We start from the raw sequence: 21,027 nt of genomic DNA on the forward strand, positions 1-21,027 counted from the left end.
CATCAGGACCATGTGTCCAGGCCTCTCTGATGACACAGGTCAAATCGACGACTCTAGGAAGACAGCCATCATCAACCTAGAACTCAAAAGGCTAAATATTGACATTGCTGCCCTTTAGTTGGCAGCCTCCAGGAATAGGATACACTTTCTACTGGCAGGGAAGGAACCCAGATGAACCGCAACAGCATGGTGTCGGGTTTGCAGTGAAAAACTCTTTGCTTCCTGCTATAGAACCACCAACTAGAGGATCGGAACGCATACTCTCGCTTTGTCTTTCAAGCTCTTCAGGCCCATTGAACATCCTGATGTTTACCAACATTTTGCTCCTCTACTGGGGCCAAGGACCAGTTTTATGAGGAGCTTGACGCTGTAATCAGACTTGTACCTGTCACGGAGGAGATGTACCTACTTGATGACTTTAACGCCAGAGTAGGATATGACCACGACTCCTGGCCCACCAGCATTGGGCATTTTGGTGTGGACAACATGAATGGGAACGGACAAAGGCTTCTGGAATTCTGCTCTTACCACAACATCTGCATAACAAATACATTCTTCTCCAACAAGCCACAACACAAAGTGTCCTGGAGGCATCCAAGGTCTGGTTGTTGGCACTAGTTGTAGGCTGGGCAAACGATTTTTAAATTTTTTTAAAAAGAAATAAAAAATGAGATATAATGATGTGTTCCTGCTTAACTTAGACATTGCACGACTTTAAAACCTATAAAAATGGGTTACGAGAGTTAAAAACCACTTTTTATGCGCGAAATATGGGTGATTTTTCTTCCTCGTGATCAGCTCAGAATCTCTGTGTACGCTGTAAGGTTTTTACTTCTTAATTAAACGTTTAAAATACACGAATTTCATAAAGACAACACACGTTTCGAAGAGAAAAAATCCCATTCTTTTCTCTTCCTGTTGTGTGAAACTCATCAGCAGGTCTTTTTTTCCCAATCAGAGGCTCTGAAAATAGCGTACCGCCCACTGCGCTCCGTCAGAGAGGGGCGCGGCACCGAGAGAGGGAGGAGGCGCGGAGCGCAGCAGCACAGAACGAACGTTCTACTGCCTGGAGCGCTTATGGCAGCGATCGCGTCTGCATTTATAACTTAGTTTTTAAAATTAATCAAGCAATATGAAGCATCTCTTTTTACTTTTAAGTCACTTAATTATCATTAAGCACAGCTTTCTCACCACCTAGACTACGTTTTGATACCATCCTTAGACAAAGCAGAAACTTCTTGTTCTGTCTAATGACATTACAAGTGGAAAGATTACAGAATTTAATCGTCTTTAAATTTGTTACGTTATACATTTTAGAAACGTTTCATCCATACAAACACCACAAAACTATTCTCGATTGTATTTCTGAATGGTATGTTATCACTTCACTGTTCACTGTTTTAATTACACCTAATTAAGAAAGTTAGGTGTTAGCATAAACTATTACCAATCAATATTAAATTTAGCACTGTAATAAGTTGTTGCACTTTCCCCCGCATCTTGTAAAAATATATTTTCATTGTTCAAATATACATTAAATCTGACTAATTAAATATAATTCAAAATATTTTGCTAACAATGTTAACTGTTTATAAATAATAAATTGTATTAACTAAAGAGTAGGATGGCACAGTTGTTAGTATGCTTTTTGTTTTGTTTCTTTTTCATAAATACAACAGTAGTACCTGATGTCTCAGCGCCTTTCAAAATTAAATTATGCATGCAAACCTGTGAACTAGAAAGATAACTAAGATATCCATCCATTTATAATGGTGGCAAAGTGGTTAGCATTGCTATCTTGGAGCACTGGGGTCCTAGATTCAATTCCTGCCATCCTGTGTGTGTGGGGTTTGCATGTTCTCTCTGGGCTACATGGTTTTTCTCCATATGTGTGATATGACTCCCTCTCGCACTCCAAAACATACTGGTAAGTTAATTGGTTTATGGGAAAACTGGCCCTGGTGTGTGTGTGTTTGTGTCTGTCTGTCCTGTGATGGACTGGCGCTATGTCCAGGGTGTATTCTGCCTTGTGTCCGTTGCTTACTGGGATAGGCTCCTAATCCTCTGTACTGGATAAAGAGATTAGAAATGGATGGAAGTAAAGGCACTGTGTGGATTGAACTATACTCAGTGTTAGAAACCCACTATGAAATGGCAGCATCTCACTGAGAATAAAATATTTTATAGTGCTGGCTTAAGTAAACAGCCTTTCCACCTCTCTTGCACATCAGTATCCATACCTAGTTATTTAAACAAATTGCCTCTAATTATAAACATCTTAATATGCTGGCTCTGTGGATCCGCATCAGCGATGTTTGCCCATTCCTTCAATTCATGTGCATCCAACACACAGTTCAATGCTAGCAACTACACAAAATCTAAAATACAATCCTCATTTCAGTATCTATGTAAACATACAGTCTGTTAACTTCATCATCTTCATCAAAAGTATGCCTAACCCCATTAGGAAGTGTTCTTGTTATCAGTGTATTCCTCAGCTATCCCAAAATTATCTTCTTACCAACATCTCTAGTTTTTTATCCTGCAATAACTCAGCCAACACTTAAATCTCGAAAAGCTGCTTGTGTTCATTTCTTTAAATCACAATATCATGTGTAAATACTGTCCATATAATACTCTGCATTGTGGCATAATAGTTTATTTTAAAGGGAACTAGTGAAACTAAGAACTAGAGAAATCAAGAAAGGCTTTTTTTTCTAGAATTAATAAATGCACATCCTGTTCACTGGGGAAATTAAATCCACACTGAGCAATCTTCAATATGTTCAGAATATGACAGCGAGAATCCTATCAGGGATGCATTACACCTGTTTTCAAGTCCTTGCATTGGTTACCTATCAGGTTTCGAGTCAACTTCAAAATCCTCATCCTCATTCAGTACCTACAGTATATGGCTTATTATCTGTCTACTCCCCACCTTTGTCCGTCTGACTCTGGTCTTCTAGCTGTCCTCAAGAACATCTACATTCTGTGGGTGACAGGGTCTTCTCTAGCTGCACCCCAGAGCTCTCAATTTGTATTCCCAGTGATATCAGTCACGTACCCTGAGTGCATTTAAATCTAACCTCAGAACCTTTCTTTTCAGAAGACTTAGTGTCTGTATCTGCTTCATTTTCTAATTTTGGTAGCACCTCTAACTGCTTGTCTTTCTTATATGTATTTACTTTGTAATCTGTGGTCCTTTTATCTGTTTTTACATCTACTGTATTGCTTTGAGATGCCACCTTTAATGTTGATATATCAAATAAAGTTTTTTATTATTGTTATAGAGAAACATGATCAGTTTTCCCTGGTCCAGATAAAAAGATCTAAAGCATACTAGTTTGTCACTCTTCTCATTCCCTTTGCTAAATAACTTTTCATACTAATCTGATCAATCTAACTGCCTGTTTTCTGTGCTTTCTCTATCCTGCTAGATTTGCAATTATTCTGAACATTTTCTTCTTGAAATAACTCATTTCTAAATACCTTTTTTCACTGTTAACATCTTGCAGCAAAGCTGCGACAAAATATACACTTAGCACAGTTCATCCTGCTACCAACATTGAATAACAAAATCTCAAGATTTCTATATTTATGTCTTTATTTAGTGGTTTCATTAGTGACAAAGGCTAAACTTTCTTGGAAAAATGTATTTTATGTGTTGCAGAAAAAACTGACTTGCTTTAACAAAGTATGTTTACAAATCCTTTCACCTGGCAATCTACCTGAATGCCCAACTATCTGAGAAGCCCTCCATGAAACCATGGTTGCTATTAATTCATTTAGGGTTTATTGACAGAATTGCTGTTTTTTATGCATGCTAATTTTCTGATTCCTCACTCTGTTTCATGTTTATAGATAAGACTTTATTGATCGTGAAGGGAAATTGATGTACATGATGAACATGTTTGCATGTTCTTTTGTAACATACACCTTTTTGTGATTTTTTTTGTATATCTAAGCAAGTGTTCCTGCATCCCTCTTCTGCACTTTAGTCATGGTTTTTTTTCTGTTTGCTTATTTCAAAGCAACACCTGCTCCATTTCTAAAACTTTTTACTCATGTGCATTTTTGTATTTTTTACACCTCTAGCACTTTAACATCCTGAATTTTCATTTGCCTTAATTTGTAGAATGAACTTGAGTTTTAGCCTAAAGAAGTTTTCATTATCTTTTGTTTCTTGTCCTACAACTGTTATTATTGATCACCGAATTATTGTTCTTAACATGACTTCATTCAGCCTTTCCTGAACGTCTATGACAGGCAGAGAGAGTGCTGTTTCTGGTGCGATCTTTTGCAGCTGACATTTCACTGTTTTAAACGAACAAGAAATTAGATTGCTCATAGATCACTTATCCTATATAAACACAGCGTAATTGCCCTCCGAAAATCCTCTTTTTCTTGTTCGTTTTAGAGACCTTGATCGAAACTGATTTTAGATGTCAGAAAGGATTTCTTTTCTCTGTATTTCCTACATTGGTTTGTCGAGATTTTAACTTTATATCTAGGCTCAGATTTCAACTATAAATCGTACTTAATAGCAGTAAATACTGATGTTTTGCGCCCTCTTACCACAAAAATATATATGTTTTGTAGCTGGGATGAACTTTATTTCATACGCGTAGCTACTGCGATTCGGACACCCAGAGAGGGGGGGGGGGCGTTTTCTCGCCTCCATAACTAAAATGCCAAATAGGAGTGGCTTAAGCGACATACACAGTCGTGTAACTGACAGTTTGAGGTAGCCTATCGTGTAAATTTCGCTTTGTTGCTGATAGGTTAAGCTTTCGAAACTCTGCCCCAAAGTCATGTGACTGATTTTTCGCCCTGTTTCGTTGGTTAAACGCAATGATCACAAGCACCACCATGGTAACTGGGATGTGTAGTTTTTAATTCCGTTTGAATTATAACTGTACGTACTGTCTTCGTATTTGGCCAGGGCTTTAAAGAGAGGGCGCGCCAAAAATTTTTGGTGCCGTCGTCTCCGCTTTAAAGGTACCCCCGTCGCGGAAGAATTCGATCTCGGGACGTTTGCCCAGCGTACTAGTTGGACATGGTCATTACAAGGAATACATCACTAAGCAACATCCTAAACACTCGCAGCTACCACAGCTCTCACTGTGACACTGCCCACTCCCTGGTTTGCTGTAAGGTGTGACTCCAGCCCAGGCGAATCGATCACTCAAAGCAGAAAGGCTGCCCTCGCATCAATACTGCAAAGGCAGCAGTCGCAGGCCTGTGCAGGCATTTTGCAGACTCCATCGAGAAAGCACTCCAGAATGGCCCTATAGACAACTCAGAAAAGAGATGGAACCACATCCGTGACACAATCTACATCACAGCTATGGACACCTTTGGTAAGAAAAAGAGGAGAAGTCCAGACTGGTTCAAAGCTGGATTTGCTGAGCTAGAACAAGTCACTGTGGCAAAGCAGACAGCCCTCATCAATTACAAGAGAGATCCCTCTGAAAAGACCCCCACAGCACTTAGGAAAACCCGAAGCGACACTCAATGTACTTCTAGGCACCGTGCCAACAACAAATGGCTGAAACTCTGCGAGAACAACCAGTTGTCCGCAGACTCCATATGATGTACAATGTACGATGGAATCAAGGTAGCATTAGGACCCTCCAGAATCAAGACAGCATCACTGATGTCATCTACTGGTGAAACAAATGGTTAGATGGCTGAGCACTATCAATTACTCTATGGCCAGGAGAATATAGTGACAGAGGAAGCAATCAAAAGCATTGAGAACCTGCCCATTATGGAAGATCTTGATGACCTACCAATGGTAGATGAGCTTGGTAAGGCCATTGACACCCTTGTGTGTGGCACAGCCCAAGGAAAGGATGACATTCCACCCGGGGTCATAAAGGCAGGTAAATGGATAGTTCTGCTCAATCACCTTCATAAACTCCTGTGCCAATGCTGGGAAAAAGGATGGGTCCCTCAAGACATGCGTGACGCCAAAATAGTCACCCTGTATAAGAACAAAGGAGACCGTAGTGACTACAATAACTACCGAGGAATTTCCCTCCTGAGCATCATTGGCAAGGTATTTGCCTGGGTTGTTCTAAATAAACTGCAGCTACTTGCTGCCCACGTATACCCAGAATCTCAGTGCAGCTTCAGGGTAAAGAGATCAACCATCTACATGATCTTCTCACTGCATCAACTCCAGGAGAAGTGTGGGGAGCAGAGAAGACCACTGTCCATTGCCTTCATTGACCCGACGAAAGCCTTTGACCTTGTCAGTAGAAAAGGCCTCTTCACGTTCCTCCAGAAGATTGAATGCCCACTTAAGCTTCTTGGGATGATTACCTCATTCCATGAAAACATGCAGGGCACTGTGCAGCACAACGGCTTGTTCTCAGATACCTTCTTGATCAACAGCAGGGTAAAACAGGGCTGTGTGCTTGCCCCAACACTCTTTGACATCTTCTTCTACGTGTTGCTTTTGTACACCTTCAGTTCCTCCGAGGATGGTGTCTTCATTCGCACTAGAAGTGATGGGAAGCTTTTCAAATGGGCGCGACTCCGGTTCACTAGGTTCTGATCACGGAAATGTTGTTTGCCGATGATGCTGAACTAGTTGCACACTCCAAGGAAGGTCTCCAGAGACTCATCTATAGCTTTGCACCTGTCTGCAGTGAGTTTGGCCTCACCATTAGACTGAAGAAGACCAACATCATGGGTTAGGATGCTAATAGTGCTCCAAGCATATTCATCGGGGGACACACCCGTGAAGTAGTGGTAGAGTTTACCTACCTCGGTTCCACCATCACCAGCAGCCTGTCCTTAGAAACCAAGCTCAACAAACGCATTGGTTAAACAGCAACCACGATGGCATGCCTTTCCAGGAAGGTCTGGGAGAACCACATGCTGACCATCAACACTAAATAAAGGTATATCAGGCCTGTGTGCTTAGCACGCTACTGTATGAAAGCGAGACCTGGACCCTGTACACCCGGCAGGAGCGTCGCCTCAACTCCTTCCATCTTTGCTGTCTAAGGAGAATCTTGGGAATCACATGGAAAGATTATGTGCCCAGCAAAGACATTTTCACTCAAGTGCACATCCTTAGCATGTTCGCACTCCTGTCTCAGCAACGCCTGCGCTGTCTTGGCCATGTCAGCCAAATGTAAGACAGCCGAATACCAAGACAGCTGGCCACTGGCACCAGACCTGCTGGCAGACCTACTCTTTGATACAAAGATGTTGGCAAACATGACATAAAGGCTAGCAATATCGACCTGGAACATAGGAAACCATTGCAGCGGACTGCAGCAAGTGGAGGCAGTCTGTCAAGGCAGGCATTGGGATGAGTGAGGAGAGGAGGAACGAGATGTGGGAGGAGACGAGGGAGTGCAGACTGCAGAGTGCAATCCTATGCCCTTTTCTGCCAGAGTCACACCTCACCTGCGTAAACTGCAACAAGGACTGTTACTCCAAACTTGGACTGTGCAGCCACAGTAGGCGATGTAAATCTAAAAACTGACTAACCACGGCGCAAAACCATTGTCTCTCAAGACAGACGGATGGTATAAATTCATTGCTCTGGTATTAGGAACAGTAACTCAGAGCTATCCACCAGATCTAACACTCCTCTACTTGCCTCAGTTACTGTAATTTTTTTTATGAATGAACTATACTAAAATTAATGTGATCTTCTCAGGATGAAAAAGCAATAAAGATGTACTGTAAGTAATTTGGCTCATCTGTGTTTATTGTATTTGACTCTTGTTCAGCTGTTGAAAATGTGTTTAGTAATTTAGAAGGCAAATTGGTATCTACAAGTAGTTTCAAAACAGAATTTCACATTTTTAACATTTGATTTTAGAATTGTTTTATGAATAGGTATATTTATGGATGTGATCATAATTTAGTGGTATTTATCCTGAATTTATATTTAAATTAAACCATAGTTATTTGTAAAACAGTAATACTGTTGATAAATGTGATAAAAGATAAGATAAGATACAATCTTAGGGTGACAGTAGAATTTAAGGATGCAACACTTTTCATACTTTTACTCAAATGATTCTTTAGAATTATTTTTTACTTTTACTTGATTGTACATTTTAAAACTAACAGAATTTGTACTAATGTACCCATGACACATTTTAATACTTTTTGTACTCTTGGTGTTCTTCTAAACTCTGTTAAAATTAAATTTATGATATTCAATAAAAACTACTTCAATCTCCTACTTTAATAACAATCACATTTTTCAGATACAATAATGTCTAAGCATGTCACAATGTATTAATATCTAGGCATATGGTTAGATAGTGTTTCAAAACGAATTATTGTTTAGATAACACATTTGTCTATTAACACAAATAGAATATAAATAGCCCAAAATGAAGTTCATGCAGACTATCACAGAAATAATTTCTAAACTAAGAATATTTTTTAATAACAGCAAGAAACAACTAAATAAAAGTTTGAAATTTGCATTACTAGGCCTTATTTGCTACTGGTGCCAAATTGACTATCTAATTTATTTACTATAGAACAGACGATTTTCTCACACATTGACTATAATGGAAAATTAAGGAAGTCAGTTGGTATGTTACTGTTTACTTCTCTGGATTCTGACACAAAGTATCTAATTGGAGTGCCTGGAAAAGAACTGATCTTCATAAAACCACACTGTGCAATTGTTAAAGCTGATATTAATTATTGAGGTAGTTGAGGTGGGCAGCTGCTTCATCATGCATAGGTTGCAAAGGAACAAGTAATAGGTGTATTCTATGCTGAAAAGAGAAGAAAAAACAGAATGTTTTGGCTGTGGAGCCTTCTTCTGGTGTAAGAAAGACAGGGCAGACAGCACAGATAATTTAGCTTGGGAAATCAAAAGCAAAGAGAGAGGAGGAGGCGGAAGCAGGGGAGAGGCAGTGTGGCCAATCAAGTGGTATGAGGTTGAGAGAGGTGAGGAGAGGTGTGAAACAAAATCTACAAATGAATAAAGAGAATTAGAAGAAAACAAGTCTGTCGTTGAGAGAAGGGGGAAGGCGTGAACCAAGTTTCAGGATAATTTTAGTTTCTGATTTCTTTCTGCTATAGGAGTTAAGAAACCCTACTTTGAGAACGCAGACGGAGAGATCAGTGTGATCATGGCCGTCAGGGGTGAAATGAGAAACTATGGGCTTTAAGAAATCTTTAATCTTCACAGACCTAACATTCTCTGAAGCGGTCTCTGACTCTCCTTCCTGTTTCCCCAATGTAAATGGCTGGGCATTTACTACAAGAGAGTAAATAAGGTTGCTGGAGGTACAAGATGTCATCATTTGTAGGTTTCGTCTCACACCTCTCCTCACCTCTCTCGACCTCGCACCACTTGATTGGCCCCTCTGCCTCTCCCCTGCTCACGCCTCCTCCTCTCTCCTGGTTTTTGTTTTCCCATGATATATTATCTTTGCTGACTGCCCTATCTTTCTTACACCCAAAGAAGGCTCCACAGCCGAAATATTACATTTTCTCTGTTCTCTTTTCAGCATGGAATAAACCTAATACTTATTAATTACTGTGGTTATCATTATAACACAATATAGTTGTGTATTCCTCATCCAATTAAGTGAACAATAATAAAAGGGAAGAGCTCCTTCAGCTATGGGAGTTCTTTTGTCCAGTAAGGATTTCTTTTGTTTTGAATTCGGTTTGCTTGCTGCTTTTGTCACTTTTTACAGTATATGGTGGTAACCATAGCTGGCTTTCGGTAGTTAGACTGATTGAACGGCTAAGGATTTCATTACAGGTCTTTTTATTCTCTTGATAGTAGTGTACATCAGCCTACTGTATACTGTAGCATAGCCAATAAAGATTTATTTGAAAAGCTGAAGGGAATTTTAAGATTATATAAAGTTAGTATAAAAATTTTCTAATTACAGTATGCGATCCAATTGACATATTCATAAATGTAATGCCTTTCAAACTATTCAGACCCTTGCACACTTTTCACATTGTTGTTTTAAAGTTGCATGTACTATACTTAATATTTGTAATACTACAAATATACCTGTATAGTCAAAGGAAGATTATGAGAAGGATTCAAAATTAAAGTTTCTAATTTAAGTTTCTAAATACAATATCCCTCTGAGCACAGTCAACTCAATCATCAAATAAAGTAAAGTGCATTGTACCACCCAGACATTGCCCAATTCAAGCTGTCCCATCCAAACTGAGCAGACAGGCAAAGAGGAAACTGGAGAAGGATGCCACAGACCAATAGTCCAAAGACAAATTTAATTTCATTTACTGAGTTTAATTGCTGTGATGGGTGAAAAAGTGTCAGTTTATAACACTCTGACACTTCGCAAAACTAGCCTGTATGGCGGGCTGGAATAAAGGAAGCCATCCCTAAAAGTAAAGCACCTGAGTGATGCATCTAAATGCATCTAAAGGAATTGTGGTCAGATGATAACAAATTTGACTTTCTAGTTTAAATGCCAAGTGTAACATTTGGTGGAGATGCAGCAAATAACATTTCCTAGTAATCACCATTCATTCAGTAAAACAAAAAAGTGTAAAGCGAAAAAGTATTGTAACAAATGAGAGCATTCCATTTGGCCCATCCAGCCACTTTGGTTGCGACCAGTTATTTGATCCAATGCTCTCATTAGGCCAGTTTTTGTTAGAAGTCAGGGTATTGGCCTCCATAGCATTGCTGAGTAGCTTGGTCAAGACTCTAAAACCATTTTCAAAAACTGTATTTCCTCATGGTTTTCTTTTGGCTCCCTTAGATTGTGTTTCACTGCATACTGTACTAACAAAACTAACAATGAACAAAGTTCATAAGGTTAACTTTGACCAATAAAATCAATACTAAAAGAGATGTTTTCTGGTACAGTAATAATATTTACAACAACAAGACTAATTCTTTTAAAATGTATAATAGTCAGACATATTAAAACACTGAATGAAATATCCCCATAAAAACAAAGACTTAGGTGACAGTAAACTAATTGAAATTATTTAATTATTTTATCATATAAGTAACTTACAGAGGAGCCACTAATAGGACAAGTGCAACCTTACTTTTGCGAAATGTAATAACGTTCAAAATGTAAAACCTATTTTAAATTATATCTTCCATACGTACAATATAAAAGTTGACCCATATTTGCTTTTGTCTTTGTTTTTTTGTGCTTTTTTACCTAATAATGCCTGCTTCTTCTTCAATTACTGTATGTGTTTTTAGCTAGTTCTGTGTTTCTGTATCTACTACATCCTTTGGGTACCAAAGTAATTTTTCATTGCTAAGAAAACATATATGTATAAATTCCCATGGAACAACCTAATGCAGCATCTTTTACTTGAGCAACCAAAATAACGCTTTTAGCTATGCAATCTGGACATGCATGAATACTCTGAGATACAGAAAGGGGAATATAAGCAATATCCAGAATTCTCCCTCTTACTACTTTTCAATGAATAAAGAAAAATCAGGACAATGAGAAAGAAAGACATTTTTTTTTCAGCAAAATTAAATATTCTACAAGTAAGAGAAGGAGTTTACAAGTAAGGTCCAAATAAAGTGGGAGTGCATCAGTATACAGTATAATTTCATACTGTACTGTAGGTACACCATTTAAAAATACTCCACCTCATTATAATACAACATTATTTGAAATTCTAAATTCCAATGATAAAACCAGTAATCCTTGTTGTATTTACTTAAATTTCAAATGTTATTTTATAAAAAAAATAAAATAATATAATATTGCCAGCAGCTGTTTCATCTTCCAACTCACAAGAGGCAACTCACTGAAGATAAGCAGGTACAGATTGAGCCTGGCAAGTACATGGACGGGAGACCTCCTGGGAAAGCTAAGGTTGCTGCTGGAAGAGTTGATAGTTGGGCCAATTAAGGGCACTCACCCTGCAGTCTACAGTCATGTGTGGGTCCTAATGCCCCAGTAAAGTGATCGGGACACTACTATAAAAGAAGCTCCGTCCTTCCAGTGAGAAATAAAACCTACAGTGTACGTCTTGACTCTCTGTGGTTATTAAAAAGGTACGTCCTAGGGCGTTTCATGGAATGACTAGGGTTGTTACCCTGGTTTCCTGGTCAAATTTCCCCTTGGCCTTTATCAATCACAGCGTCCTTGAAAACCCCGTCTACCATTTGGCTTAATTACTGTGTTCTCCTCCCAACTGACAGCTGATGTGTGGTGAGCACACTGACGCACTTTGGCTGCCATCACATCACCCAGGTGGGTGCTGCACATTGTTGGTAGAGGCGGGAAGTCTGCATTGCTTGTAAAGCCCTTTATTATTATTATAAAATACAACCCCCAAAACCCAGGTATAACGGATAATCTGTAGATTTTAGCACACAATCTAAATTAAAACATGTATACTTTTAATTGGTATAATAAAAAAATAAGTATTTATACAGCAGGTCATGATATTTACTTAGTATAAGAAATATAAAATAACCTGAACGTGCATCATGGTGCTTATTTTGTTGTATTGTTGATAATTTCTTTGGTGGTATTAGTGTTTTAAATGTGCTGATTTCCAAACAGTAACACTATAATATAAAACTGCAAACAGGAAAAGACAAATAGGCCCACTTAGATTGTTTTGGTGTTAGTAACTAATTAATTGGAGGAATTTTCATTCAATGCTTGAAGGAGAAATGCAATGCTTCTATATGTATATGTTCATTAGTCTATGTTTCATCTTATATTGCACTCAGTGTAAAAGCTGAAAATGGCCAAGTCACATAGACAGAGGCAGTAAAGAATAGAGCAATTTGGCTGAATGACAGAATTATTTTAATCTTAATTTTCAAGCAGCAGAAGCTTCAACAGACAAAAAAGTCAGGCAAGAACATAAGACAAATTACAAATGAAAAGAGTCCATCTAGCCTATTGATATTAGTATTAGTATTAGCTTATTGATATTAGTCCCTAATTGATCCAAGGAACTCATCCAGCCATTTCTCTTTTTCTGACTATCATTTTATTTCTTTTGTTGATACAAAATGATTTGTGATAAAATATTACTGCGTTGTTTTATCTATTTTATTTGTTCGCTATTGACACTTTTTTTTTCACCAGTTTCAAAGAAGTAGGCTTTGGTAAATTTCATGGTATTTGTTATTATTTGTGGTATGTACTGTATTAAAAGTTTATTTGCAGGATGGGCTGAATGGCTTCCTTTTATTTGTAACCTTGAAATAAATATCATTTCAGGTTTTGCAAAACACATGCATACAGATTTACTGTAGCATTCAGAATGCGTGTTAAAACCCCGTAACAGCTACAGGAGCTGCGCTTTACCACAGCATGTGTTTCACTGGCCAAAGATGATCGATCGGCACTTGTGGTGCATTAGATGTTAGTGAAATGATTGCTTCATTTAATCTCTCGACTGTGCATGTTTAAATCTGCTAAATGTTAATATGGAATTTCACAACTAAAGGGAACTTTTGGTAGCTGAGCATAAAAATAACAGGAGCATTACATCTCAGAACGTCATAAAGGATATTAATTTAGTAATATAAATATATTATACATACTGTATATGGCTGGTAGTGGTAGCTTAAATTAAAAAATCTACACAACAGTATTACACTTTCTTCATAAACATTTTACGCATCAAAGGCTTCCATTCGGTTACATACTGTATGTATGTACTGTACTATATTACGTTTATATATTTTTTAAAAAATTATAATGTTTTAACCTTCATTACTATCATTATTTCAGGAAAAAATATGTACTTTTATAGAATCCACAGAATCTAGAAGTTTAGAATCTTTTTTTAAAATCATTATGTTATTATGATGTGTGATTAGTCATTTTTTGTTATTAGTCAGCAATATTGTGTTTCCACTCATGATCTTAAAACAAATGAATGAAGCTAATAAAAAAGTCCAGGGTTGCTTCTAGAGTATGCAAGCTCACAGAGTTGTAAAGTAAGAAGTGGAAAGAGAGTAACCAAGTAAAATGGACTGACAGATGAATTTGTGGGAGGGTAATTACAGTGAACCAAAACATCTTGTTATTGCAATGTAAAAAAACATTTTCAATTAGTTTTGGTTATTCCCCTTCACAATGATGCACCTATGTTGAGAGTTAATTTGTGTGACATGACATGGGATAAACAAGCTGTCACAAAGTGCGTAGGTGCAGCCTCCTCAATGTCTGTGACAGGTCAGAATACAGCTGACCTGAGAGAAGCAGTTTGAGATTTGTTTTCAAAAGCAAACTGTGGGTGGTGTAACATAGTTACGCATTTTAATGCTTTGCTGGGAATAGAAATACCACTATATATACCGTGACTGTTTTATAATTCTGAAATATTTAGATGGAGAAATTCAAGGAGTTCAAGGTGAAAGCAACTTTCTATTTTGGTAAGAATTTATTGGCCAGGTAACAGTTATTGTAACCAGTCATTATTTTTTTCCAAAAATCTAAATTGAAAATTATTTGCAATGATTTTATTGCTATATGGTTGTCAACCAGACAGATTGATGACACTTGGTAACTAGTGTGCAGGGTAAACTGTTTCAGGAGGAGCTGTAAAGGTGATAATTGTAGGATGAGATGCTGACAGCATTTAAGCAGCTGCAAAGAAACAGCACAGATACTGTATGTCTTGTCTCAAAACACATTTTTTTCCAAATCAGATATACCAAATATTTAATACTTCAAAAAATAATGTTTAAAAAAGTTATCTGCAGCTTGTTTGATATGTGGAGGAACTCTAACAGTCAAACTACGTCTGTGGTAACTTGCAAACTTCAGATCTTACAGCCTGCGGCCTACAGCCTACACCTGCTGCGACCCACTATGCCAAAATTCAGATCTTACTTGAAAAGGTTGAAATGTTGAAGAAATATTGAAGAAGAAACTAAATTGCTCCAAGAAACAGAAGAACATGCAGGGAAATGTGCACCATGCATTGCCAGAGAAAAAACCCCCACAAAGGAACAGACTGAGAAAAGTTTCTCTCAGGTGGGGTTTTGCTCCACTGTAGGACCCAGAATCAAATGTGGGAGTTCAAGGCAGCGGCTTTTACCATTGACCACAAACCTCAAACACTGGCCTTAAGTACATGTACAACTACTCCCAATAATGCCAAAAATGCTGAAGATGAAGTGGTTGTTGTTCAAAAGTACATGCTTGCGAACGCTGTAGCTGAGACATACTGTATATGGCTGGTAGTGGTGCATCAGGCACCATAAGACAACAGTTTTCTGTCACTGTCTTCCTGGAACTAAAGTGGCTTATCTCATCCATAGAATTGATAGACTCCTAGCTAGGGCACTTGACATCCCAGTTACCATTATCCATTTAGGCACAAAAAACATTTCTATAAACTAGGTGAAATACCATGCTCAGTGGCACAGCAGCAGTGTCCAGTGTTTAAAGAAATTTAAACTGACATCCAGGCAAGTATGAAGCCTAAAACTCTACTATGTCCTCCTGCTTTTCTGTCACCATTACATAGAAATAGTTATTTTCTGTGAAACCTTAAACTTTGTACAACCCTAAATCAGATTTTTCTGTGCTGTTAATGGACACTTTCAAGGATCATACAACAATACATATACTATACGCGCAAGGATACATAAAAAAATACTTCATTTAAAAAAAACTCCTAATTTTCTTTAATTTAATAAAATTACTTTTGGATTACTTTACTTTTTGCAAGTAGGATTTACTGTATTCATCGGAAGAAGCTGATCAGTAGGCTGTTCTAAAAGTTTAAAGCACTGACAAAGTGCGAAGAAAAAATCTGAATTATTTTTAAAATAAGCTTAATTGTGTATGTCAGTTGTGTAGAACTATTATGACTGAATATGTCAAAGTAACAGTTATATTAAATGACTCAAAAAGTAAAAAGGATGTCTATTATTTGACTGGATGCTTATTGCCTGATTTGTATAATTATTTTCAAAATGGAATACCATATATTTATTTGAAAAGTTTCCTCTCTCTTAACTTTACACATTAAGGATGTACTGTATGTATGAGCATTTTTAAACTTATTGATCTCATTTGTAGAACTGAACATTAATTAATACAAAATATCAAATTATTTAAAGTTAACTTGAAATTTTTATCATTAGAGAGCTTTTAATAAGTTAGTTTTTTTGGTTGAGTGGAATACTATTTTTTTTAACTGAATCATTAGGTTAGACTATTGCGCACGAATCCTCTGACATGTGCTGTCATGTTCCAAGACAGCATTCCTTTACCTTAGTGGTCACTGAATTTGTTGTAGTCACCTAGTTGGCTGCTGTCATGCTGTGCTCTCTGACTCAAGAAACATCCAAACAAATAGCATTCTAACAAAGATGAAGATATTCTCTGTGCACAAGGAACCATCATTTTTCATAGATGGCCTTCAGACAGTTAATAAACAACAAGAGTGCATTAATCTTGCAAATGATTGTGCTGAGAGTCTGTGACTTTCCATTCAATCACAAACTTATCATTTCTGGTACAGTATGTCCCTTGTACACTGAATATAATGTCTAAAGACTACTGTTCCTATTTCTTCTTTTATAAGTAATAAAATGGACATGGAAGCAAATGAGACTCCCCTTGAAAAGTACTTTGCACTGTTTTAAGGTTTATATGCTCCAGGTTCTTTTTATAAGTTACTGTTCGTTTTTGGAAAATAAATTAGTTATGTTTGGTTAAAATTAATATTCAATAATAAGATTTGTAGATCAGGAGATATGATAAAATATTTTATGATACACTGTAAATGGAGGTGTAATATGAAGTAAAGGGAATTGTTTATTATAATACAAGTACTTAGCTCTTATTTTATAACTTCTTCGGAAATCCACAATTAAAAATGAAAAGTTTTAAGTAGCTGATGCCAATAAAGATAAAAGTCCAAAGAATTATGTGTCTAGTGATTTCCATACATCATCCTGCTGTCATTCTTAAAACTTAAAAAATTTTTTTATATATATATCAATAAAAATTTCCTTCCTGTTACATCAATGCCATTGTGTGTGTTTAAATATATGTCATATAAATTAACAAACATTTGAAAATCTCTAATTTTCAATTTATTTCAAAATACATTATTCTGGGTATTTTATATTATATATAATGTATATAAAATACACTTTCAGGATCTTATTCTTTGTAACTGTGTTCCATATTCAATACTTGGTATAAGGTACTTAGTTACACATCTAAGAAAGCAGCAGATTCAGATATTTGAATGTTCCATGATGGTGCAGGAAGTTGACACAACATGTCCTCGTACTGCACCTTCTAATGTTTCAGTTAGAATATCTATAGCATAAACGTCTTTTGCTACTGAATACAAGCAGAAAAGCCATTATCAGAATAAATATCTCTATGTAAACACTTAATTTTTAGTCTCCTTTGATAATCTAAGATACTTTGTTTGCACAAGGAAGTCACATTGGTTATATACCACACTTTTTTCTTTAACTTGTTACATTTTGTAATTAAAAAATTCTTTCTTAGATAGACATTTAAATTACATAAAATCTGGTGCTGCTTATAGAAATCTATTGCCAGTCTTTTGATATTTTAAAGAGAAATGAAAATTTCACTGAAAACATATCTATAAGATCTGATCATTATTTTCTTTATCATCATGGAGGTTTTATGAATTAAAAAATATAAAGCCATAACTATAGTGGCTCAGTTGGGAAATGCTATTATTTTGTATGCTTAACTCCCTACGTTACTGAAGCTACAGATTTAATTGATTTCCTAATATAATATATAGCATAATACTTTTATTCATGTACAGATTTCTGTGTTAGAGCCAAGAATTTATTTTCTTTCCTAGTCTAAGATGTGTGCCTGGTGACAGCAACATATTAGCAATTGATGACCGACTTAACATCAGTCCTGTGGGTGACACTTTTTCATCAGTCACTGACAGTTGAGAGAGTTACACAGCAATATTTATTTCCTCTAAGGTCTTTATGGTTAACCAACTATTATGTGCTTTATTGACCTTTTCCTTCCATATGTTTGTATTATTTAATAACATAATTGTTTTATGAAATGTCAGCACATATTTGAAATGGTATGAATAACAATATATTGTTTGAAACAAAACAGGTACAACTGAAATGACAGGCTACTATTGACTTGATTCTTACAGCAATGCATCTACAGATCCAGCCATTCAAAATGAGCGAGGTACAGTACGTTGCATTAAAACATAGTGGACGTAGCGCAACACACCGGAACATACTGCAACATACCACATTTTTTAAAATAGGATAATAGTGAAATTGATGCAGATGTTTACAAAGAAAGTATACTATGGTAATAATTTGAGCTATATGAATATACTTAAATCATTATTAATTTCTTTAGATACGCGATTCCATATTATGTACCCTATTAATCAAATTCTAAAAAATATGCGTTTTTTTACTGGGATAACGAGCACAAGTATTCATAGAAAAGGTTAAGACATTATAACTTTTTTATAAAGTATATCATTTTAATATAGTCAGAAGGAGCACATCAAAACTTTTCCAAAATAACCACAGTATGTAACCGAATGGAAGACTTTGATGCTTAAAATGTTTGTGTTGAAAGTGTAATACTGGTGTGTATTTTTTATTTAAACTAAATTCCAGCTATATAAAGTTTACATAATATGTTTATATTCCTAAATTAATATCATTTATGACCTTTAGAAAAGTTATGCTCATCTTCTTTTTATGCTCAACTAAATTTTCCTTTAGTTGTAAAATTCCATATTAATATTCAATATTAAGTGGATTTAAACATGCACAGTAAATAGATTAAATGAAGCAATTGTCTCACTTAAAACCAATGCACCATGAGTGCAGCCTGTCGGTCATTTTGGCCAGCCAATCACGTACAGCGGAATTCTGCACTAAACTGCAAATAATTTCTCACAGTACCGGGTTTTACCGCACATTTTGAATGGCTGCATCTGTATGTCTTAATTTAACAGTGATCTGGCTATTAACCTATAAGAATAGGTTATTACTCCAAATGTATTAATTAATAAAGATCCTACGTTTCACAATAAGGCATGATGATTACTTCCTATAGGGCTATGTCTTGCTAAGAGGCAGCTGAAATGGGTGGATGAGAAATTTGAAGAAAATTAGAAAACTATGATTTATATCATTCATAGAATTTACATTAATAATACAATCGTCATTCCAAGATTATACATTAAGAAAGGCAATGGATTTAGATGTGAACTAATAATGAATATCAATAGTCATAGTTCAGGTGGGTAGCTGCATTAACATGCGTAAGCTCCAAAGGAACAAGTAATAGGTTTACTCAATGCTGAAAAGAGAAGAAAGAAAACACAACGTTTCGGCCGTGGAGCCTTCTTCAGGTGTGTCAACCTGAAGAAGGTTCCATGGCCGAAACGTTGTGTTTTTCTTTCTTCTCTTTTCAGCATGGAATAAACCTATTTCTTGTTCCTTTGCATCAATAGGCATATGCATGGACAGTTTCATAATATATTCAACATCCTGCCTTATAATGGTAATGTAAACGTCTATCATGTAAAATGATTAATGTAAAAAAACATCTAGCACAATGGTGTACAATATCAATACTGGAATGCCACAATGTCTATTCCATTTCTGCTTTTATAGACCTAATTGAGAAGATCATTAGCTTAAATGGACCAATCTAACACATTTTATTGCTCAGTTAAAATGGATTAACCATTTAAATACTTTAATTGGAACACCATCCTTGTTTTTTTCTTTATAAAAGCTGATGTTTGCTGCACCAGGAACTACTATAGTACTGTATATGTTTTCTTTGTATATTATAAAATGTTGATATTTTCAGATAAATAGGACAATTAATAATGTATTATCTTTTTGTTTAAGAATATTATTCTGTTGTATACAGTTGTCTGTTGCATTGTTCTGTTGTCAAGCATACCAGTCCATTGTGCCTTAAAATGTTTTATGGTGGAATCTTACTTTAGCCAGAAGGAGTATAAGAATCTATTAATTGTCAATGTGCTACTTGCTATAAATCAACATTAACTCCTCTTTATAATACCAACTCCTGAAAGTATCTGATTTAGACTGTAGTACTTAAGGGAATAAACAATCACATCTAAAAAAAGTGAATTGTAATCCACAGGGAAGAATTTGAACAAATCCATTTACTAGCTTGACAACCCACTCAGTAAACATCAGCTGGGATTATCGTGATTTCTAAAACATATGAAAAAAGCTGCTTTTAATTTAATGAAATTGATGCATTCCGAGCAAAGTAAGAATAGCTATTCCATTACATTACATTACATTTTTAAATTTGGTAATGCAGGCAGCTACTATATTCAGTTTCACAAGATGACAACTCTTTACTCTTCCTTCAGTAGACAGGCCTGAAATGCTGCTTGGAGGAATTTGATTACTGGTCTTAGAAAATGGTGCCTGATTTTGACTAAAAACATGTTTCAGCACACATGTGGCATTATGTCTGGTACATGTGCTCTTCTATAAGGGAAAATTTAATTGTTGAACAAAGACTGTGATGCTAATGTGCAGTGATGTGCACCAATGAGTTATCAATCAAAGGATGATAAAAAAATGCATTCAATGAGCACCAACTAATATCCCCTGGAGAAATGAATGCCCCTGTGTTACTCATAGAGGTTAGTTTTGAAGCAGTGGCCCAATATCTCAGTACAAATCATGAATGCTTCATGAATGATAAACTTTCGAAATGTTCACTGGTACTGACAGGAAAATCCTCCATAGATATTAGATTCTTCCTGTTTTTGTCCGCTTGTAATATTTACAATTAATTGAAATTTGAAGGCACTCATGAATATATTACACTTAGCTGTTCATAATGTAAGTTACAGCAATCTGGATTATTTCTTTCTTCAATATTCAAAAAGAGACAAAGTGAGCAAACAGAAAACACATGAAACTTCAGAAATAAAGCGATAACAACCATGGTTTCAACACGCCAATATAACACACAAAAAAACGAAGAAACTAGGGTCCTATTTTTATATTCAAGC

At 36.2% G+C, this 21,027-nt stretch overlaps 1 protein-coding gene across 4 annotated transcripts in view; it reads right to left on the reverse strand.

Moving 5' to 3' along the window:
• The window catches only part of fstl5 (follistatin-like 5), a 281,857-nt gene that overhangs the window by 80,875 nt on the left and 179,955 nt on the right, over positions 1 to 21,027 (reverse strand). The gene's annotated exons all lie outside the window — the stretch shown is intronic.

Source organism: Lepisosteus platostomus, chromosome 1, assembly GCF_059453375.1.
Source record: "Lepisosteus platostomus isolate fLepPlt1 chromosome 1, fLepPlt1.hap1, whole genome shotgun sequence".
NCBI lineage: Eukaryota > Metazoa > Chordata > Actinopteri > Semionotiformes > Lepisosteidae > Lepisosteus > Lepisosteus platostomus.